Genomic DNA, 24,350 nt, shown 5'->3' with positions numbered 1-24,350 from the left:
CCCTCCAGACTGACCTGCAAGTTCTCGGGGCAGGCCTGCCCCTGTTTAGTTGGGAGCGGGCAGTGCTTGTGCTTGGCAGTATGCATTACAGTCAAATATAACTTAGACAATACAGTAGACAGTTAAAGTTTGAAAATTACAAATCAGAACTGCTTCACAACCATTTTCAATTACAACCTGTTTATTCAATTACAAGTGTTTTTACTTGAACACATTTGAATTCCATGTTACTCATTTTTAATAGGTTAATTGCAGGACTGAAAATACACGACATAAACAAGACAAACAATTTGGCAAGCTTTGCATTTCATCTTCTTCAATTTTTATATATATATTTTTTATTCTTTGAAACTTTATTGGGCATTTTACAGAAGCTTGATTATGCCAAATAATTACATGTTATTGTTCATGCATTTTACATGTTTCTTTTACGGATTTATAATGTGCATGGTCAGTGTGACACAGGGTCCTCCAGGTATTCATTATACTTCAGTCTGTGATGTCTAGTGACAACTTTCAGGTGCACAAATACATAGGATCAGCACAAGGAACTAAAACAGTGTTAATAAATGTAATAACTTTCATGAAGTATTACATTTAGAGTAAACGTGTTTAATATCAGGATTAGAGTGTGATTTGTGGGGTTAGATAATGCTAATGTACAATTCTTACTTTCTCCATTGGTTTTCATTGCTCTTGCTATCCATCTTTTCATTTCTATTGCTCTTTTATCCATTTCCCATTGCTTTCCTGTTATTCGCTTTTTCTCCACTACTCTTTCCACCATCACCATTTCCAAGGCTCTTCCTGCGGCCTTTTTCATTACTATCCTTTTACCACTTGTCCATTCTTCTCCCATCTGCTTCTAACTTCCTCTTTGCGTACCATTCTGATTTCCTTGTTGTCTGGTGAGGGTCTGGGTTGTCTTTGTGCTTTGATGGCAATTCTACTCCCATATGAGTGCATTCAGATGGCCAGGAGGATTTGGTATATGGCACAGGAGCCATGAGAGCTGTTTCTAGTAACAGAGAACTCGTGGACAGCATACCCTCTCGCTTGTTATTGGGGCCATCCAATATTTTCTGGTCTCTCCGGCAGAGAGACATAATATTCTGTGCTGGTTTACAAATTTGTTTCACAGAGGTGAATTAAATTATTTATGGCCCCCTGATTTAAGGAGATATTTTTGTAAGCTTTATTGTTGACAGTTTAGCTATACATTCAAACAAACCAAGCATTCTTATCTCCTATAAAAGATGCACATTATGATTTTGTAGAAACAAATGAGTTCAATTCTTTGTTCAGCATGAAACTTCTTTGGAATCATACGATCTGCATATTAAATACTAAAACAGTATCAGAATATATAAAACATGTTCTTCCTTACGGGTACAGACGTTTGGCATTTAAAGTAGTTTACAAGATACACACTCACAAGTGAAACGGTAAAATAAGAAGATGGGCGCTTTTCAAAAGCGAATCAATCACTTTTAAGGAAGTTCAGGAACAGTTAATATGCAATGTCAGGGTGTATGAGCGCTCAGTGACAACATGAGGTAGCATCTGTCAACTCTTGTTCATTTCAGTTTAAGTCTGCTGTAAGTGGAAAATCTTGCCAGATGCAGCTAGTGCTTCTTATTCATTCAGATTTACAAGAAACGGTCGAATTGATTAGCAAGTGTGGTCTTGTAATTAAGGCAATGGAAGAGAAGCTTTTTGACTAAAGAGTTTGAACACCAGTTTTCGATCCTGCAATGCTGGAGACTTTGCTTCTTATGGTGATTTTCTATAGAACCTTCTTCTATTTCTGTCCATCACCATTGAAATTATGTTATAGCTTGATTAGCATGCATGTCTGAGGGGGCGAGATAGATGTTGCAAAGAAGGTTTCATTTTCATTTAATATATTAACATGATGACCAACTATTCACTCTTTTATTTTTTTTTATTTTATTTTTTCTAATGAGAGATGGGTGAAAAATTAATATCATCCTTGCAAGAACATTTTGTCCATCCCTATTAACCATCTTCAGCTCAATACCTCTATTAAGTTAATGGAAGAATGGACCGAATAGTATAATCATATATCGTAGATTTATTATGTACGCATGTCTGAATCCAGGGAGTTATATGAGAAAGTATACATTAACAGGGAGTGATCTATTTCCTGTGCTGCAAATGTGTATGACATCAACAATTGCTTTAAGTGTGAGAAGTATTTTCCAAAATGGCAGAATAACAATCAACTACTAATAAGGTCTTATGGTTTCATCATTGTGAGATAATGTATATCATTACAAAAGCAATTTTGGGTAGTGTATATACTCAAAAAGATATGTTCAACAAATGCTGAATTTTCTAAAATTATTTATATTGAGGGTTCCCATTTAAAGAGACACTATAATCACCAGAACAACTACAGCTTAATGTAGTAGTTCTGGTGTCTACAGCCTGACTTAGCAGGCTTTTTTCATGTAAACTCTGTCTTTTCAGAGAAAAGGCTGTGTTTTCATTGATGCCTTGTAACACCTCTAGTGGCAGTCATTTAGACTGTTAAACTTTTCTGTACATGCGCTATAGCCACCCAGTGCTTTACTATGGGAAAGGCATTGGAATGGCTAAGATCATCAAATTTGACTATGTCCGTCATGGAGGCGAAACAGAAACAGGCCGATCCGAGCAAGAATGACGTGGAGCTGGAAAAAGGGGAGTTTAATACCCTTTTAAACTAAGGAAAAGGGGGACGGCCACTTAAACAGCACTTTCAAACTATAGTGACAGGCATGCAGTCTTATTATGTTAATCTCTACGGACCCTTGCATTCTATATGAAAACAAAACCTATTATTTGTTCCACTGTAATTTAAAAGACACTCTTGAAGTGTACCCATGCATATAATACATATTTTTTAATAGGACAGAGGGCTTTACTTTAATATTATATAGATATAGTTAACAAAACATTTTGTGTGAATAAAATTCTTTTTTTTTAAAACAATTTTATTTCTTTACATTTTACTTGTAATAAAGAAAATGAACTCAAAATAGATTGTCGTATCAGTCCTGATTAACTACCAAAAATGTACCGGTATTTAGATCCTAGACATAGGAGGCATTTAAGGCCAACCTTCTTCCACAACCACCACCACAACTCTATACCAACCCTACCCCTTTCCATATGCTTAAACTTACTCAAATCTTACCCCTAACACTACACTATCCATAACCATAAAACGGCATTAACCATTTCTTTAGCCTAACACTAACTCTTCACCTAACCCCCAATATTATATCAATTCTGATATCAGCAGATGGGTTTCCTAGTTAAAACTGTATAGTGGTCTGTAAAAGGCCATTTACTGGCTATTTTCAGCATTACAGGGACATTTCTTGCAATGCAGAAACTAAAGCATACTGCCTCTGACTATCGACACTACATTTCAGTCAAAGAATATTTAAATTAAATTTTAAGAGCTGTATGCAGTGCTAACTTTGAGCGCTGCATACTCAATAAAAATGGGGATCAATGGGGCTGACAGAGGGGCTCAATTGATACCTGGGATTTAAAATTATTCACGCCAAAACTTTAGGATGTGTCAATATGACCTAATAACATAAATTTACTAACTCAGACCTTTCTCTAAGCTTTCAATGTATGCCTATATTGTAGCCAAATTCATATTATGTCAGACAGCCTGGCCAGCTACTATCACTCTGAAATTTCAGCAGAAGGTATATATATTTTCATTGATTTTTGTTTTTGATATATTTTTTGCTTCATGTATATACTTTCTTTTCGTTTATAGTCTTTTCCTACATTTTGTAGCCTATAAGGCTAATTTTCTATGTGCCTTTATCTTCCATGGATGCATAGTTAATGCATTTTAATATACAAATATTAGAAGTTAAGTTTTGACTATTATTAGGTCTGAGCAACTTGTCACTTTCTTAATCAATCTTTGTGATCTTTGTCAATTCCCTAGGAAAGCATTGAGAGAGGCTATTGTGCATGTGTGTAGAGAGCATTCAGCAAAGTGACTGGATAAGGAAGCACCTCTAGTGACTTTGTGAATGACTGCAACTAGATGTGTTAGTATGCACCCATTCTCTGACAAGGCAGCATTTACGTTAAAAATTACATTAAGCTCTAGCGGTTCTGGTAAGTATAATGTCCCTTTTAATAAATACTATTTTCAAATAAATAAATCATATTCTAATGGCAGGCATTACAATAACAGTCTTGCAGTAAAATGGCTAAAATATAGCTCTACAGATATTGGCACAAAGCTGGGCTTGGCACTAATTTACAACTAAGCTTGTTTAGCTCTAAAAGATTAAACCTGCATACACTCTCATTTTAATTATTTTTGAATATTGAAGGCCCAGCATAATTAGTCAATTTAAAATCTTTAAGTCTTGCTAATTAATAGGTCAAAAAAAAAAAAACACTGAAATTATGTACACACTTGAACCTCTGTCTTGTCCAGCTTTTCTTAGTTATTTATTCTACTTTTTTCCCCCTTTTATTTTTTGTAAGTTTTAAACAGATTCTCACGATTTAAATCACAGAAGGTTAATTAAAACCGCGCCATTCTCTCCATTTGCCAGGGAATATTAACCTTGTTGAGCTTGTGTTAAATCACTGAAGAGATAGAATTGCATTTGCTTGATAAGGTTTTGCTGCAAGAGCAAAGACAAGGCCATTTATAGTTCAGTTCCATTAATTGCTTAGCATTTAGATATTAGCACAGGAGTCTATTAATTAACTTGATAATAAAACTATTGGAATGTAGGCCGATGAAATGATTTGGTTTTAGTGGACCCATGGAGCTTGCCAGTGAGAGAGAAAAAGAATCCCACTTTCCCTCCTGATCATAAACTCCTAGAACACATTTTTGTATTGGACCCATGTGACATACTGGCTATGTTATTTTTCTGTCACACATGAATCAAGTGTCCTTTGTTTTCAAAGTATGTCCATGTAATGGAAAACCGGGGATTCTGTGGTTTGGTAAAGCCTTCACAATGTAACGTGTTCAACTGGTTGTGAAGTAATTTGAATGCAGATGCAGATGCAGATAAATTTCTTTGAAAAAGGCAGTACTTATATAGGCATCCCAACTGTTCCAATTTTCATCGGGACAAATCCCTGTTTTACCTTTTTTAGGATCCTGTCCTGACTTTGATCACTGTTTTTTTTTGTTTTTGTTTTTTGTCGTCTAATGATACTTAGGGCACTAGTACCATCCAGAGAGTACTCTGCATGATTAACCATTGGTGGCCGGCTCACTTGATTGGCAGGCAATCAAGAGAACATTTACTTATGCAATTTGATGTATAAATGTATACATTTTCCTCAACACAACATGTAGGTTACAAAGTCATCTTAAGGTAGATGAATACAAAGTCTTTTCAACTTATTTACTTTCTTATTATCTTTTCTCCATGTGTTATGTTTGTTAAATTTCAATTTACAAAAAAAAAGACAGAAGGTGTTTCTTTCAGATGCAATCTTTAGCTAGACTTTGGTATAATTTGATGGCAAACAGGGAAAGTGCCTGGAATTGGTATAGGATAGTAGGAAAGAGACAGTCATTGTAAAGGAATTAATTCTGAGAGTTCTAATTGTTCCTAATAGTATATAGTACTAACAGTATTTTGTGCTAAGCTTTAAGTGATTACGTTCGTTCATGACATGTTTTTGTTTTAGTAAATTGTAACTCTAGGTATGTCATGTAAGACGTTTTCTGGTAAAAAGGATGCTGGGACCATGAGTAAATAGGTTTTTATGATATGGCACCAGGTTCCATAGATGTTGGAAGTAATTTTTCCCACTGCATGTTATTGATGTGGATGATTGATGCCTATTTTTGTTCAATTGACAACCATTTTGGTCCACATTACAGTACTTGTGGGTAAAAAGAAAAACCCTGTTGGATTACATTTTTCTTTAGACCTTGCAATTATAATTTTTTTGTAAATTAGGTTGTCTTCATTGCAGCACTTGCCACCACGGCTCATGCATGAACATCAACTGCCCCACCACTAGTACAAGTGGTTAAATATTGCCTTATAGATCTAAGTAGTATGAGGAGATGATCTGTAAACTACGGGGAATCAAGAGCTATGCAAGGCAATTTGGGATACCTATTAATAGCATATGAAGACACTGCTTGATACATTCTTATGCACTCCATCGCATCTAGATGCAGTACAGACTCCACACCTTTCCTTATTTTTATAATACAAAGTTTTATCTTTGTCTTTTGTTTGACTTTCTCTAGTTTGCCCAAAGAAATTGATCAAATAAAATAGCCTTCATCGCCTACTGCTGCAAGTAAACGATCGTCTTTAAATTAGACCCTCTGAGTTTAAAACTCTATTATCAGACTTGTTTCTTTATTTGCAATAACTCAAAACCCCTAACACATTTATAAATTATGAGTAAGTATATTAGAATTTACTGACAGCTTCATTCCACATTTAAGTATGTTTCCACTGCTATATTCCAATTGCTTTTCTTTCCCATTTACTTGTTAGAAATGCTTTGGGCTATTTTTTTCTCAAGTATTATTTTTAAAAAATGCTCATTTTGAATGCACATGGTTTTCTTTTGCCTCTGGTCACCCATTAAAGGAATTCTTCTCTTCGGAGCTCTGAGTCCCACTAACTTAACAGAATGCCGGCCACACCAGACGTGTGTTAATCCCATAGTATTTCGCGTCCTGAGATGATAATTTGAGATGATGAATGGTTGCTGAAGTGATTTCAACATACAAAATCGGCTTTGCAGAAAATAAATAGCTCTGGGAGGTGTTAAAGCGAATAGAAAAATAAAAAAGCTGGAAAACATGTATTCTTTGCTGTATCTTAAATATGAATACTTCACATAGTTTAATAATTGGTGATGCCAGGTAGCAGTATTAGATTTAATTCTATCTATATATTTGTGTGTGTGTGTGTACTACTAAAATTATCTGTGCAGTTCCATATAACAGAAACAAAATGTGCACGTTTAACAGGAAAATTTACAGGGGTCATCTAAGTCCAAGCTAATCTAAAGGATATGGGGTATAGTTACACATGGTAAAAGAGCAATAGATTCAATAGAAAGATAGATTGTGATATTGTCTAAAAATTATAACATGTCCGTTTTAGAGGAAAGAGTGGACTGGGATTTGTGCAGATGATGGAGGTTGCCATAGGTGGATTGCTTATAGGATGCAGGATGGAAATAGCTTGTATGCATCTGCAAAGTAGTGGATTTTAGTAGGGTGAAGAAAGGACTTGCTTAATATGGTTTATGGAAAGCTTAGAACATAATTAAATAGAATTCTGCTATAGCAATTTTTTTATTTTTTTTTAACGTAGGAGCAGGGCAGAATTTATAAACTGTAAATTTCCAGACCTGTTAACTTAGCATCCCCTATCTTGATTTTATAGGAGTAGACTTTTAGTCCTATATGTCACTTATTCCACTGAATATGGTATGAGGATAAGGTGCCTGCCTCAGGGTAAAATAACAAATGCAGGCTCAGCCAGACGGTGAACTTCGTTCCAAAAAATGCAACCGTCAAAAACAAACAATTTTGCCTAAATTAATATCTGTATAAAAGGGAATATTACGTTACATTGCTTAAGGCTGTGTTTCTAGATAAATATGATTATACAACATGCTGATGATAGATTTACTTTAAAGAGAAATGTTTTTGTAGAAAAGAAAAAAGTGATTTTGTAAAAACTTAAAATAAGCAGTTTCTTCATTAAAATTTCAAAATTGAAGAAAAAGATACATTTTAGTCTTATTTTGCCATATACTTGAGATAACAGCAGTAGGTCTGGTAAGTAGGAACCATTATGGAAATAGTTGGATTACATGGTTGTTTACGGTCCATTAAACTGGTGGGTTATGTGATAGAAAGGTACATTCTAGGAGCTAACTAAATAGGGTAAAGTTATTTTATTGAATATGCATTAAAATATAAGGCTAGCACTGCTTGACATTAAACTGTCCTCATCTACCTATTGTTCATGTAATATTTTTTAATTGACTAATTGCTTGTTAAATTTCCCCCTTTCATAATATTAAAAAGCTCTGAGGAAAATGTTAACTCTATATAAATGATAAAAAATTCTTGTAAGCTGCACAAAATACACGTTTTTGGGGCTGAATACCCCACTACCTGGCACAAATCCACTCGGGAGAGGCATAGCTGTACCGGGGAAGCCCAGGCGCATCTTCAAACCGGACCGGTGGGGGACATCCCGGTCCACGCTGTGAGCCCGGAGTGACACATCTGTACCGACAGCCACGACACAGAAGAACTCCAGGGCCGGCGACAAACGAAGCACGCACAAGATGGCGGCTGAATTCCCACCACGACATCGGTTACAGCCTGCAATCCCAGAGCAAAGCCCAGAAAGCAGCACCGACCTCACGAGGCGCATAGACGAGCTGTTTACCAAATTCTGGGAGAAGCTGCAGCTCAGAGCACAGAGTGCACAGACAGGCCAGAAAACTCCTATGAGAGCAGGTGAGAGGGGCCACGTGCAGCCAACAGTAAGGGGGACACCCTCAGGCAAAGCACCAGATCACCCAACACCACGCACTCTCCAAAGACCACTACAGCCCTCCAAAGACCCACATCTGCAGCCTTACCGGCATCCAGAGCCCAGCCGGATGACATGCTCCTGGGGGAAACAGGGCCCGACACTGAGCCGCAACCCCCCGCGACAAAATACCGCTGACACCCACACTCGACACCGTAAGGCCCGACCCGAGGCCACAGCCACCAAAAAGATACGCGCACGACGGCGCAAGCTGATACGACACAACTCTAGAACGGCGGCTGAGGGGCCTACCCTACCGCGTGCTGGCGCGGGAATAGAGGTGCCAGACCAGGAGGCTGAGAGACAAGGCGCACACGGACTTTCGATTCACCCTAAGGTCCTCTTACACTGCAACACCACTCTGGGGGACAAGAAAGTATACTGGCGATATGGAAATGTCAGGGCACGCAGCGGGTGGAACACTGAGGCACGGGACTGGAACGCTTCTACTAGCCGGGACAGTACCCATCCTATGACAGGAGTGGGCTAAACATCAGGGGGTCATACCCCCTCTCCTTTTGCACCCTGCCATACCAACAGCAGATTTCCCTTTTTTTTTTTTTTGTTAATCACTTTTTCTTTGCATTACTCCAGTATGAGCCACAATACGCCACAACATACGTCCATACACGGCTAACACACGCCGCATAATCTTCCGAACACAACACAGGTGTAACGACATACAGCACCCAGTGAACACACCTAGCCTCCACAGTCAGTCAAGCAGGCTTTTTTTTATAAATTCTCATTGTTTAAAAGTATGTTATACACCAATGTACATGTAATGCCAGAGAATACACTGAAACACGTAACCATCATTACCATAGACACCTGGCTGCGGCCCGTACATGGCATAGGGTAAGGGCACCGGGCGGAGGTCCTGTCAAACCTACCCCAGAATTTCAATCTCAAGCCTCTGTATGACTTCACTCTCAGTGATATTTTGTTTTAGTTTATCTTGTTTTAGCTTAATTGTTTTATATTCTCTTGTAAGCTCTTGCATGCTAATACTCATGGGTATAATGCCCTTAATCTAATTCAGTTTATTCAACCAGTGCTTTTACCTCACGTTTATCCTGTTAACCCTCTAAAATCAAGCACTAGCACTGTCTTCCTAGCTTGAATAATTAATATGAAATGTGCAGACCAAGCTCTACTGTGTTGTTTTCTCACAAGATGTTGATAACAATTTCTGTCGCTTTAACAGTACTAAATGCTGACATGCACCATCCATGCACAACAAAAATAAAGAATAATAAAAAAAAATTCTTGTAAAGGGGGCGGGGCCTGGTGGCCATGCCGGCCGGACGCACGCGTCTGGAGTGAGCTCCGGCACTTGGGCTGCTAGATTGCCAAATTTCAGCAGTTTATATCCCTTACCCCTAAAGCACACTTAAACCAATTGGGGACATACATGGGCGTCTCTGATGTATTCCCGGACCACTATATGGAGGCTCCCACACTGCACCAGGGGCACGCGGCATTATTTCAAGCATTGCATCGCACCCAAAATGGGACGCGTGGTCACCAGATCCATGCAAGGCATGGTACACGGTTGATCTAAAACCATATGGAGTGTCCAAATCCTGATAAGCAGAGGAGCGAGCTCTTCTGGCACCCATAATACTGAGAGCTGCATCCGCTGGCTTGCCTGAGGGGCTAAGGTGTCAAGCGGCACATAGAGTGGTGAGCCCTTTCTATACTAATCTGGGCATATTCACTGTGAAGCGGAGAGAGAGTCCACACACATAGGCTAACTACAGCAACAAGTCTGGAACGTTTTTCTCTGAGTCAGGAACTTTACCAAACAGCAATTTTCTATTAGTCCACAGGACAGTCACAAGAGTTGAGATTGATGTATAATGAGTAAACTCAGGATTATTCAAAGTCAATTTCAAATTTTATGGCCAGAGTAGCCAAACTGAAAGCATAGCTGATGTAGAAAATGTACCCAGTTCAGCTATTTTGACCTCAAATGAACACTATAGGGTACAAGCATGTATTCCTGATCCTATAGTTTTAAAAACACCTAGCACATTTTCTACATCAGCTATGCTTTCAGTTTGGCTACTCTGGCCATAAAATTTGAAATTTACTTTGAATAATCCTGAGTTTACTCATTATACATCAATCTCAACTCTGCACCAGCATTTAGCCTTTCTCCTCCATAATACTACTCTTTACCTTCCTAATTCCATTACCACAGCACCTCCCTCCTTTTCTGGACAGAACACCTTGACTATCAACACTCTCCACCCCCACCCATCCCCCTAGTAGGAACTGAATGGGACACGGTTCTCCGTCCTCTGATTAGGGTTCCTGCGTGGCTGTGGTCGGAATCCCCTCTCCTCGGCCCCAGTCCCGGGCCCGCACCGGCAGCCCCCTCTCCCGGCTGGCTACATGTGTGATCCAGGGTGCCCTACATGCTTATTAACCCTTAATAGGGAACAAATGGGATGGCCAGCAGCATTGTAACATAGCTGTGTGATTCAAAAGTGATACAAATACAAACTCCCATTACTGCGCTCAAACTCCCATTACTCCTGGGCGACCATAGTACACATCAGCCCAAATACATACAGTAAAAACCAAAGGAAATTTTTTTTACCTGCGCTCTTTCCCAAATCCCTAGTAAGTAGCCGTGTCTGTATTGAAGCGCTGCTCTACCGTATTTTGGGAATTTTATATAACCTAAAGCAGTAACATGGCAATTCCCATGAGATGTATACATACTATACACAGCAGTAGCCTGTTTAGCCCACAACTGTCCATTTATCCTAATTTCTGTTTAGATTTTCCATACCTGGTGCTAAAACCAGAGAATGTAGATATCCCTATACAGAATGGCATCTTATTTCCTATAGGATTTCCCGTTTATGTTCTAACCTAAATGGTTTGTTCACTTTTAATTTAAGCCAAATCAGGGATTCCCTAAAAATGACATTGCACTGTTTGAAATGCTTGAAATCCTGCCAATAGCTATAGGGTGTATGGACTTTAGCTCAGAGAATTATTTTTACACATGCTTCAATGTCAGATGAGAATACATCTGTGTTTTGGATTTCCAGTTTCCAAAGTCCTTGGGTAGGAGGAAGGTGTTACAGTTGATTTCAGTGATCAAAGGCATCAACAGCTAGTGTGTTATGTGGTAAAATCAATGGCTTTTCTGTCACTTTATTATCTGATTCACAGTAGTCATTTCAGAGTATTTTCCCTCTAGTTTACATGAGCTTGCAGTACAAACGCAGAATAAAAAATGTTCTTCCACACTATATAAAACCTAATTTCCTCCCAGTTGCATGTAAACAAAAATCTGTAAATTCACAACAATGTCCATAAATTGGTATATTGTTTTATTTTTTTTTAAAATAGACCTGAACTATTTTTTAACAAAAAAATATTCTTCTTAATAATGTTTGCATTACCATTTATTTAGAACTAATTATTCTGCAGCACATTATAAAGTAGTAATTTAACAACAAATGAGATAAACTATTACAAATTGTTACAGGAACAAGAGGTTGATGAGGGATCTGCTCAAATGAGCTTACTGTCTAGAGGAGGTGGGGTAGAAAATCACAACAGAAAGGGCAACATGGGGATTGGCAACTAATTGATAAGGTGGGAATGTAGCCAAGTTGGTAAGAACGAAGTGGAGTATGGACACACTAAGTTGAGAGAGCATGAGATACACTATATAGACACAAGTATTGGGACACCTGACCATTACACCAACAAGTATTTTATGATATTGAATACCCCCTTTTCAGCGAAAACATCTGTGAAAGCTTTCCACAAGACTTTGGAGTGTTCAAGTGGGAATATTTGCTCATTTATTTAGCAGAGCATTTGTCAGGCCAGGCACTGATTTTGGACAAGAAGGCCTGGCTTGAAATGTCAGTTTCTGTTCATCCCAAAGATGTTCGATTGGGGTGGAGGTCAGGGCTCTGCTTTGGCCACTCAATTTTTTTCCACACCAAGCTCATACAACCATTTCTGTATGGACCTTGCTTTGTTCACTGGGGCACAGTCATGCTGGAATAGAAAAGAGCCTTCCCAAAACTGTTCCCACAAAGATAGAAGCATAACATTGTGAAAAAATATTCAGATTTCCCTTCACTGGAAGTGAGAGGCCATATATCATTATCCCCTTTTCACCAGACCATTCGCACAATGCAGTCAGACAAGTAACGTTCTCCTGGCTTCTTCCAAGCCCAGACTTGCCTATCAGACTGCCAAACAGAGATTTGTCAATCCACAGAACACGTTTCCACTGCTCCAGAGTCAAGTGGTGACATGCTTTACACCACTCACTCAAACGCTTGGCATTGTACTGCTCAGCCATGGGAACCCAGTACATGAAGCTCCCAAAGCACAGTTTTTGTGCTAATATTAATGGCAGTGATGAGGAAAAATAGAAGAGAAGTCCAGGCACTCTCAGGATACAAAAAAGGCAAATTTTTATGGTTTCAGTGGGTTCAATAAATTTGCCTTTCTGTATCCTGAGAGTGCCTGGACATCTCTTATTTTTCCACATCAAATACTTGGTTTCTGGTACTGGGACTGGTCTGATGCACCCAGTTACATTTTCTTTTTTTTCTTTTTTGAATCTGTTTTTATTTGGATAAAAAAAAAAAAATGTTATCACAATCCAAGCATATATGAAGAACCATGTCAGTTAGGATCTCGTAGGACCCATTTTACAAAGATATCAAGACAGATTCAGCAATATTGACAACCTCATATGCGTACATGTAGATGTAGGTAGGTGTGTCATGACCTATCATTGTGAGTCCCGTAGCTCCCTCCTTTCCATGCGGGGGCACTCTGTGGCTGGCTGTGCATATTAACATAGACAATCTTCCCTTTGATCTTCTAACCCGCCCACTTGTCCACCACTTGTTAGGAGTCGGGGGTACGCTTCGTGTGGTGATTCTTACAATTAGATCTAATGTTCCCACATCTAAAGTGCTGAGTTAATGACCTCAAGGGTAAACTGACATGGCGTCGTGAGTGTGAGTCTATTTATCTCATAGGTCGTGTTCAATAATAGCTCAGGATAAGCTGTTGTCGTTTGTTATTTTTGTTATTAACAGTCTGTAATGTGTTCTTGACGTTCCGATACTCATAGGCATCCCATCGTGTGTGATTGTCATGGAATATATACGTGTGGGAGATGTAAGTGTGACGTGGCTATCTTGGTTACAGTTTGGGCTATTATAGCACCCATCATCATAGGGTGTGTGTGGTGTCAGTTAATTTGTAAATTCTTCTGCTTTGACCAGACCATAAGTAAGAAAGAGGTGAGGATAGGAGATGAAAAATTGGAGAGAAAGGGTGAAGGAGAAGGGGAAGAAGAGCTGCCCAGCCACCTCCATCCCGTCCTGAAGGCATGCACCACCCGCGTGGTCGCTTCCCCAGAGCACAGATAGGGGGAAGCAGTCATTCCCAACAGCGGGGCAACCCCCACCGCAGTGGACCGGTGCCCCCACCGGGTTTCCGGATACATTTTCAAATTGGTTTAAATGCAGTTCCACATTCCTGCGATATTAATGGCCGTGGCAGTTTGGGACTCTTCAGCTACAAAATAATGCACCTCAGTACTCAGGTATAATTTGCTTCTGTTCCTAAACACTTCCACTTTCCAATAATACCACTTACAGTTCACCATGGAATATCTTGTATGGATGAACTGACTTATTGCAAAGGTGGCATCCTATCACATTACCAATCTTGAATTCAAGGAGCTCTTCACGACCCATTTTTTCACAAAGGTTTATAAATGCAAAGTTTATGTCTAGGTGCTTGATTTTATACACCTGTGGCAATAGGTCTGATTGAAACACCTGAATTCAATAATTAAGAGGTGTGTCCCAATACTATTGTACAAATAGTTTAGGCCTGAAGAATGATGGTTACCTTGGAGGCCATAGGATATGCTGAAGAGACAGGTTTTATGGGACTTCTTAAAGGATTAAAAACCAGGGAAAGTTTAATGGGAGAAGTTTGGCTGATAAAGGTTTCAAACTGTATTTATCAAAACAGAGCTAATACAGTTGTGGTACCAAACGCTGATGTGTCAGCTCACATGATTTTTAAACGCATTGATGCTGAACTTAGGATGACTGACAATGCATCCATTTTCAGGGTGTGGACTTTCCTGAATCGCCATGTCATCAGACAGCCTCTTATCTTTTCTCTCAATGTGAGGTAGACATGTAGCCAATGATGCTAATTGTATAATCATCAGGACTAAACATTGACCACAACCAGCTCCTCCCTCTCTCGATCTTAGTCTTCCTAATTTTGGGCAATCTGAAAATGCTATTCTGATACGTTTAGAAAACCTCAGCCAGGGAGAGTTTGTAGTTCTATAAGTGGAATTTAGTGGAATAGTTCTCTATTAGAAAGGAGTCTCTTTTGTGAGGTCAAGCATCTTGGGCCAGAAGATAAATATTGTGTGTACGATTGTTTTGTTTTGTGCTTTTTTTTTTAATTTAACTGTAGAGCACTGTGTGCTTTCATTTCTTTTAATTTACCTTCTTTTATTTAATGATCATTGTAAAAATTTTTATTAGTTATGTGTTGGTCCACATTTCTGAAAAAAAAAATCTCATTTTTTTTTAACGGCATTAATAATATATGTTATGGTATGTTATTCTATAAAGTACAGCTTGGGAAAAACTCCAAATCCAGATGTTGAAGAAATAAAAGTGGCTTTATCCACCCATACCAAAAAGATGGCCACTTCACTGACCTTCATAGACAAACCATCCATAGTTTTCAGAGAAGTAATATATTAAAGGAGCACTATAGTGCCATGAAAACAAACTCGTTTTCCTGGCACTATAGGGTCATTTGGTCCCCCCCTCCTGCTGGGCTGAATGCTTTCCTATGGAGGTCCAGCGTTCAGTGAAACTATATTTTCAGCTGCAGGGTTAAAACTAGAGGGACCGGGCACCCAGACCACTTCATTGAACTGAAGTGGTCTGGGTGCCTAAAGTGGTTCTTTAAACTACTATCTGGTAGTGAAATCCACCAGGTTTAGCTTCTTCAGTCTTACAAAGGAAAGCAAGGATAATGGATTTTAACACAATCTTACAATATTTTTTTTCCTGTTACTAAATCTCTTAACATCTGTGTCTAGTACATCCGCTCTCAGTTCTTTGTCTTTTGACGGAACACTTGAGAATACACAGATGACGGAGCATATATTTACTTCGCTTATGTTACTTGTGCCAATCTGTATTTTATAGTGAATTATTTCTAATCTAGAACTTGTCATATTTGGTTTTGTTTTAATTTTGAGCATTTGTGCCATTCTTGGGAGGGCTTCCGTGGGTAAATGAAACCAAGTAGGGAATTTCAATAGCTTTTTATATAGCTCACATCTTTGACCTTTGAACCACTTCCTCTTTGACAAGTTTTCAAGTGGCTGGAAAGAGAACATTGGTAATTAATACATTTCTTTTCTTGTGGTGGCTGAACAATGTGTTTTGCCTCCCACCTATAGAACGTTGCTTAAATCCAAGCAATAAACTCTTGTAATCCCGCATTTATTGAGCAGATAAACACTGCCCAGATGCCTCATGTGCCAGTTTAATCATTCTGTCCCCATATTTCTATCAACTTGTCTAGACTCTGTTGGTTTTAGAAAGCACTTTTTAGAAGTGGTTTCAAATTAAATCGGAGACTTAAACATTTTTGCCCATTGTGCAACTGTCCAACAGTCTTTGTCACTTAGTGTTAGTTAAGACTGCTGAACAGCCACTGCATATTTGGTTTAAAGCTCTCTGTCACTCCTTAGAGAGCAGCTGGCTCACAAAGCTGGAGTGTCCTGCATCAATTGCACTCCCAGAAAAAAAAGGGGGAAAAAAGGCAGTGGTTTCTGAACATTATCCCTCTAGCAATATGCCCTCATAAGTCCAGTTGTCCAAAACTCTATGAAATTAGACACAACATATTGCTTTTTATTTAAAATTCTTGTTTTCTTTTAGTTTTTTTTTTTATTTCTAACAGAACATGTGTCTATATGCATAAGCTGTTTAGTTTCTATGTCTTGTAGCGTATGTATAATGGTGCAAATAATGATACACACATCCGATATTTTATTGGAGTTTGGTCAACATGTAAATAAATGTTTTATGCTTCTTTTGAATTCCTATATATGGTCTAATGAGACTATAAAAAAATACTTTTATTCATTATATCAAGTAAAGTGTTTTATGATTTTAATAACCTCTAAATGGTAAATGTCTCTAGGCTGACGTATATGGCAACAGAACCCATGGATATGATGGTTTGAGTATAAACTACAGTTAATATTTTAAAGAAGCAGTCTAGATGCAATATATCTGGATATTTTGAAGCCATTAAAAACAGGTTAATTTCCTGTTTCCTTATGTTACATTGGGAACAATGTAAAACATGAAATTCTGTCTGTGTACAAGAGTTTCAGCTGTTTGCAATGAACAAATCAAACTAAAGCAATTGAAATCGATTAACCCAACAAATGCTTCAATTGGTTTCCCCAAATGTAACTGAAAATGCAACTTATAATAACTTCTCCAGTCCCAACAAATATCCATATTTCATTAGATATATCAATTTCATCCATTTGTTAACAGAACTTATTGATTGACCATGTCACTTGACATGGCCATGTAGTTGTTAAGATGCTCAAACTGCTCCCTCAACTAACTTTCTAGCTTTGAAATTTTAAAGGAGCATCACTATAACCCTAAATAAAGAAAACAAAAATTATAAATACACCCTCCACATCTTGGTTTTATTTTATTGGTTACAACCCTTAGTGTACCTGATTTTTCTTAAAAATGCTTGCAGCAAATGTGGGTAATGCCAATGGCCACTGTAGGTTAGCTTCACAAATTATTTTTCTTCATATTAATTAGTGTTATTTTTTATATTTGAATAGTAAGCACCTGGTATAAAGAATGCCAGGCTCTGTGTGATTTGTATAGATTCATATTTTGGCATGTGAATAACGAATGTGATGTCTTAGCAAGCAGTAGAGCAGTATCAAATTGAAACGGCATGTTTGAAAAAAATTATTTATCAGATCTGCCGTACCTATTTTAGAGTCTGACTTATTCACATATTATCATATCCTGGGTATGCATGTGAAGATGTATTTAAATTGGCCAGCTGGTGGTTAGCGAGTAGCAGTCTATTTACTATTCTTGAAACAGAATGGCTACCTCCACCCACCCTTAACATAAATGACAATGAGTTAGAAATCCTGTCATTCAATTTGACATAACTGATTGATTCCATCTGCTGCAGCAGGGGAAATTATTATTATGGTGTCTGTCTGTCAGGCAATATATACTCAAAAACACACACATATAAACTAAAGACATTCGCATATGTGTGCCTTTTTCCCTATATGTGTATATGTGAGTATTTTATTATTCTTTTTACAAACTTAAATACATGTAAATGTGTACGTGTGTTTTATACAAAAATGAAGGGCAGTGTTGTTTTTGCAACATTTATGCGTTCCTAAATGTTGAGTCAGGTTCTAATGGAAGACATAGACATGTCTGTTAATTAGAAAGCAGCTGTCTGACGAACGTTGTTGGTTCTCTTGATTTCATAATTGAATCTTTTTTATGTATTAGCCAGAGCTGGTTTATCTGCTTTTTCTGCCAGTGTAGACATGTTGGGAAATGTACTGTAAAGGCTGTCTTTCATTGAAGGACTTTGCAATAAACTGGTTAGTTAGGTTTGTCTGTGCTGAACACAGGATTAGGTTATATGGGTGTGTGCTTTCTGTTGGGTGTGCTGTTACTCTGTACTACTTGCTTTTTTAGTATATAGTGTTTGCCATTTCATACTTAAGAAAAGACTATAGTGTTGAGAATATAGCTTTGTATTCCAGATGCCTTTAACCCCTTAAGGACACATGACATGTGTGACATGTCATGATTCCCTTTTATTCCAGAAGTTTGGTCCTTAAGGGGTTAAAGGACATATGGTAGTTGCAGAGACGGTGGATTATGCAGATAGTGCAAACTGAGTGGACAGAAGTGAAATGCTATAAGGATGAGGAATTTAACCCCTTAAGGACACATGACATGTGTGACATGTCATGATTCCCTTTTATTCCAGAAGTTTGGTCCTTAAGGGGTTAAAACGAAAGAAAATGCAGGTGAATGTAGGGCATTTGCAGCTTTAGGGAAGTGTGTGAGAGTTAGACTGGGGAGCTACCAAGGCTGGATTTACATGTCAGGTACCAAATGCACAAATTCTAAAGCACCCCTTGCTCCCCAACACCTGAAAATGGCATACAAATAAGTATACTCAATTTATTAACTGCACATTGGAGGCCTAAACATGTATAATTGTGTGTATGTCTGTATATGTGTGTGTGTGTATATATATATATATATCTGCTCTGCTTGTAATGTATTATTATATTTGAATATGTGAGTATATGCAGATATTGTTGAAGGGGGTTAATGTCCATTAGATTACATAGGGTTTTTAGAAATTAATAGCTCATGAATGTTTAAAGTTGTAGTATAAGGGCTATTTGGAATTATTGCATTTAAAGTTAGAATGGGGTTAGATTTATCATATTTTTATTTTTTTTCCCTTTATCTTATTTCCTTCCCTTTAAGTTTCATAACTTTCATAAGTAAAATGAAACAAGATTTAAAGTCGTATTTGTTTTTTGACTCCCTGCGTTTGGCGTGCGTTTAGCGTGTGGGGCTTGCCGTCGGCCTAGATGGCTTCTGCTGAACTATCGTAGCCCCCCCCCCTGCAGCCTTTTATCAAACTTTCACCACCTCTACCCCCCGTCTCCCAGTCTATTCCTCTGTATTCTCTCTGTATTCTCTGCCAATGTTATGCTGTATCTTCACACGGTTAATGCCTGTCACTGCTACCAGCCCGCAACACCACGTGACCACACTTGATCGATGCGGTCACTTAAACACTAAACCAAACTTACCTAAGTTGCGGCAGATCACAGCCACATCCGGCGAAAGCAGCATAAGATGTAGCCCTGCCTCCAGCAGGGTTAGAGGTCATGCAGACGTCCGTGTGCGGCCACACAAAGCGCGTACACGCACGTTCTGGAGTCAGGTGACCCCTGTCCACCAATGAATGATAGGGAAGGGCCATATAAGCCCATTTCTTTATTTCTTCTTTGCCCTGTCGTGGTTTCCACTTCTTTGGTAATCCAAGAGCACGTTTGGTATTATTATTCCTGGTTTTTGATCTTGGTTTATTCTGATTATCCTTATTTCGGGTATCCCTGACCCTTTGGCTTTGTCTTCTCGTTTATGCTCCTGTCTGTGTTCCTGGCTTCGACTTGTTTCTGAGTATTCTTTTTACATGAAGTCCAACCATTCTAAGGAGTGGTAATAAGTTTTTCTAGTTGACTTGATTCTGCGTGTTGGGCCACAACCCCCTCCTGACACTTCCACTCTCTCAGCCCCTGTCCAAGACACTCAATTTTTTTCACCGTAGCTCTGCTAGTTTGCTCCAGCTCTGACAATTCTCGAGCCCTTCCGACAGACCCCGCCTCTCACAGCGTGCGTCACATCATCACGCTGCCTTCTGCTAGCTTTATCATTTGGTTACAGGGGGTGTTTAGCTTTTAAGAAACATAGCATTAAACACTAGGGCCAGGAAGACAAACATGTATTAGTGACCCTATAGTGTTAAAAACACCAATGGATTGGCTGAGCTTGTCAAGTAGGCAGATTAGGGTCAGAGTCAGCACAAGTCAAACACAGCCCTCATAGATATGCATTGATTCAATGCAGCTCTATGATGAAAGTTTAGGGTCTCCATACAGAGGGTGCCCAGGGAAGAGCTCATTTAGTAGCCATTTGAGGAGTGGCCAGTGGAGTTATCCCTAGGCTGTAATGTAAATACTGCATTTTCGCTGAACAGTGTTTACTGCAAAAAGCCTGAAGGCAATGATTATACTCACCAGAACAAATATAATAAGCTGTTGTTTTTCTGGTGGCTATAGTATCCCTTTAAGGTAAAGAGTTTATTTTCAGGGTTAGGCTTTGTAGGGATATATGCAAAGTACTCACCCTAGTATGTCTTCTGTAGACCTGTCAGATTGAGAATATTGATATGGTATTAGAGCTGCAGGAGCTGTAATACAGTGTGCATTACGGATTGCTTCCCCTGCCTCCCTTTATCCTCCTGCAAGGCATTTCCTGTGTGAAAGGCTGAAACTGGGCAGATGGGAAGTTATTCATTCCACTTCCGGTGCAGCCCCAAACTACGAATCTGGGAAAGCTGGGACTGAGTATTACACCTTCCCCTCCCTCCTCCATAGCTGTTCTTGCAGGTTTGTGACTGGGCTAAACTGACCAAGGCCCCTCACACTTATCACTCCCCAGCAGAATATTTAAGCTAAAAAAACTCGGGTACCTGTCCTGCCTAATGGGGAATGTGTCCCTAGGTGCAACAGAGGACAGTTGATGATCATTATCTGAGAGGCCAGTGTGGACTGTACGTGGAGATTAGTGACCTTATGTAGATCAAGGGCACATTTATGGAGGTCTTAAACAAATTTATTTTTACTGTGGCAATTTTGTAGTTCAGTACAATAGGTACTTGGGTAATGACCATTCAAAATCCATTGGATAGATTTCATTTTGGGTAATGGCCTTTCAAAATTCATTGTATTTGTGCATGGGGATGTTTTTTTTTGTAAACCTTTACAGGTACACTACAGCGTATTCAAGCACCAATTGAGCCACGAGAGCAAGTTTTACTCAGTGCAGTGGAAGCTCCTCTAATAGTGCTACAAAAGTCCCTCCACACATCCACTTGCAATAAAAATAAAAATTAAGTTTGACTTACCTTTTTTCTAATGCCAAGACTCATGCTGCTCACCTCTCTCTGCCTCCTGTAATGGTTCAATCCAATGCTTTTCATTTGCTTTGGGGACCTAATGTGCGTGCATGCACACCCATTGAATCAGTGATTTCCTATAGGGGCTTGCCCATTACTTGACTAAGGTTTACTCAGTCAGTACAGAGTAAGCCACTAGAGGTGGATTCAATCCTGCAGTGGAAACATTGCAGTTTCTTTAAAAAAACAAAACAAAAAAAAAAACAACGTTGCAGGATTAAAAGGATAGGGACACTGCTCCCAGGCTACTTGAATGAAGTGGTCTGGGTGACTATAATGTCCCTTTAAGAGATGTACAACCTTATTTAATAATCTCTCTTTTTAAATCAGTAGGAGTCTTCTTGGGGTTATTACTGTTACTGCTCACAAATCTGTTAAAAGTCAAGTTCAACAGTGGTTAACAAAGCTGTGCCTCACAGCCCTCTACATGTTTGTTCCCTGTGAATTTAGCATCTCTACATGTTTGGTCCCTGTGAGTTTAGCATAAAAAGGCTTGTTGGTTTGATTGGGATTAGTGTTACAGAATAACAAATTGTAACACATTTCTATTTGAGTTTGTTTCTACCAATTGTGTATGCTAAATGTAGACTTTCCTAGTCAATTAACTCGCCAGACCTTTGGTATCTATAAATGCCACAACCAAATATTATCATATTTGCCTTCATTTTTTCATTTTAGCATTAACTCAAGTGCTTCAGCCACTTCATAGTTTCTGTTCTAATTACTTGCAGTATTTGTTTATTTAAAGGCACTTTGAATTGTAAAATTAAGTAGTTTTTTTTGGTGTCAAAAGAACATTCATTTATATGTTTTGATACAGAATTTACAGTGCTTTCTGCTTAAACTATTCATTTTACTTTATACTTTATATCTTTTGCATTCAGAATTGTGCACTCCTGTATAGTTTAAGGATAATCTGTCTGCTTTTTTGGCATTACCAAAACTTCTTCAGTAGATACTGAATGGAGGGATACTCTAGTCTAAGCATTAGAACCACTGTATCTTGATGATGTTTTAATAATGCAAGTATCCTATCTCTCCAACCTTGCTTTTTAAAAACGATTAATATATATGTATATTTTTACTGTATGCAGAGGCTGTTAATAAGATTTATTATTATTATTATTATTATTATTATTATTATTATTATTATTATGGTATTTATATAGCGCCATAAAATTATGCAGCGCTTTACAATGGGTGGACGAACAGACATGTATATTCATTTAATAATTAACTGTATCAGTTTTGTGCAACGTTTGCATGTAATACCTATGACTGGCTGCCCTTGGCAGGGGGAGTTAAAGAGAGAGACACACACACCACATACACATAAACATTTGCTGTCAATGTGGGAATTGGTATAGTAAGTACTAATCTCCTCAAAGGCAGAGATTCCCAAACAATCCATTGTAAATAAATTTTTGTTCATTTAAAATGTTCCTTTAAAGTCCCTCCCTAGTTATTTTTTAGCATTATTTTATCAATTGTCAGGAAAATTGGTGCTGTGTTTTAGATTTTTTTTTTTCCCCCTTCAAATGATTTTTTTTTTTCTTTTATCCATTGTTCACTTCTTCACACACATACTATTTTTGTTGGGTCTCTTCTAGGTTGTGTTATCAAAATGTTAGGCTGTTCCATAGTTGTGTAAATTGCCTGATCACCGAGGAGCTTACATTCAAGGGGCATTGAAAAAGAGGGGGCAGTTTAACTTCTTTACTTCTTATGTTGTATCTTTACTTCTGCCAGCATATAACATTAATTATTTGCATATTAGACATATGTTGTCAATGCTTTCCTATGGGGAAAAATCTGACGCTGGAGGTCCTCATGCAAAGTGTGAGGACATCCAGCGTCAGATAAAGGACGGAAAGTCTGTTACGATTCCGGAAGCGCCCCCAGTGGCTGTCTGGGAGATAGCCACAGAGGGCAGACTTAGAGCTGCAATGTAAACATTGCAGTTCTCTGGAACATTAATAGACAGGTGCCTATGGGTAAACCCTACAAGCAAAACCTACCCTTATAGGGGTGAAGATTAGAGGTTAATTTAAATAGCGCTAAATATCAAACTGTCCAGGTTTACTTTGAGTATAGAGTCAAAGTAAACCTGGACAGTTTGACATTTAGTGCTATTTAAATTAACCTCTAATCTCCACCACTATAAGGAAACATGCTTGACTGTTTACAAGGGCACATATGCTCTCTCAATTGTATTTTTAATTGTGCTTTTACTTCCTCTAAAAAACACAGCTGAAAACTATTGGGCACCTTTCTATCCTTTTTAGCGTAATAGCAGCTGTTCGTGCACCATGACTTGCTTGTAAAGTGTAGCAAAACTCTCCTTTTTTATTCTTTCTTAATAGCCATGCTATAAGGTTGAGCAGAGAAATGAAGGGCACCAAAAATCCCTTTTAGCTTAGAATCAGATAATGTTGTGAGCATAAAAATGAAGTGCAACATATCGGTACACACAGATGTTGTCTTTGGGCAGATGGTATTGATTTTCTGAGGTCAGCTATGTTTTCATTAACTTTGAGACATGGGTCAGAGTGTTACTGTGGAAATCACACAGCTGAGTAGGTAGGAGGCTCAGGAATATTGCAAGTACAGTAAATGCAAGCAAATAAGGAAGCTATGAATTACTGATGTGCCTTTTCCCCCGGAATTAATTATAGGTGAAAATATTTATCTTGAGAGTAAGAACGTGTTATGAGTTGTATAGAATAATATTCAAAACTTTATTGCAAATATATACATAAATGTGCGTGTTGAAAGATTATTGTGCCACATTTTCTTTTTAATAAAAAGTCCAAATTGATTTAAGAAAATTCTGAA

The 24,350-nt window shown here is 38.3% G+C and overlaps 1 protein-coding gene across 6 annotated transcripts in view; it reads left to right on the top strand.

Moving 5' to 3' along the window:
* Nucleotides 1-24,350, top strand: part of ARID1B (AT-rich interaction domain 1B) — a 458,656-nt gene that overhangs the window by 101,514 nt on the left and 332,792 nt on the right. The gene's annotated exons all lie outside the window — the stretch shown is intronic.

This window comes from Pelobates fuscus, chromosome 2 (assembly GCF_036172605.1).
Source record: "Pelobates fuscus isolate aPelFus1 chromosome 2, aPelFus1.pri, whole genome shotgun sequence".
Classification (NCBI taxonomy): Eukaryota; Metazoa; Chordata; class Amphibia; order Anura; family Pelobatidae; genus Pelobates; species Pelobates fuscus.
This window is presented reverse-complemented; position numbering and strand designations above follow the sequence as displayed.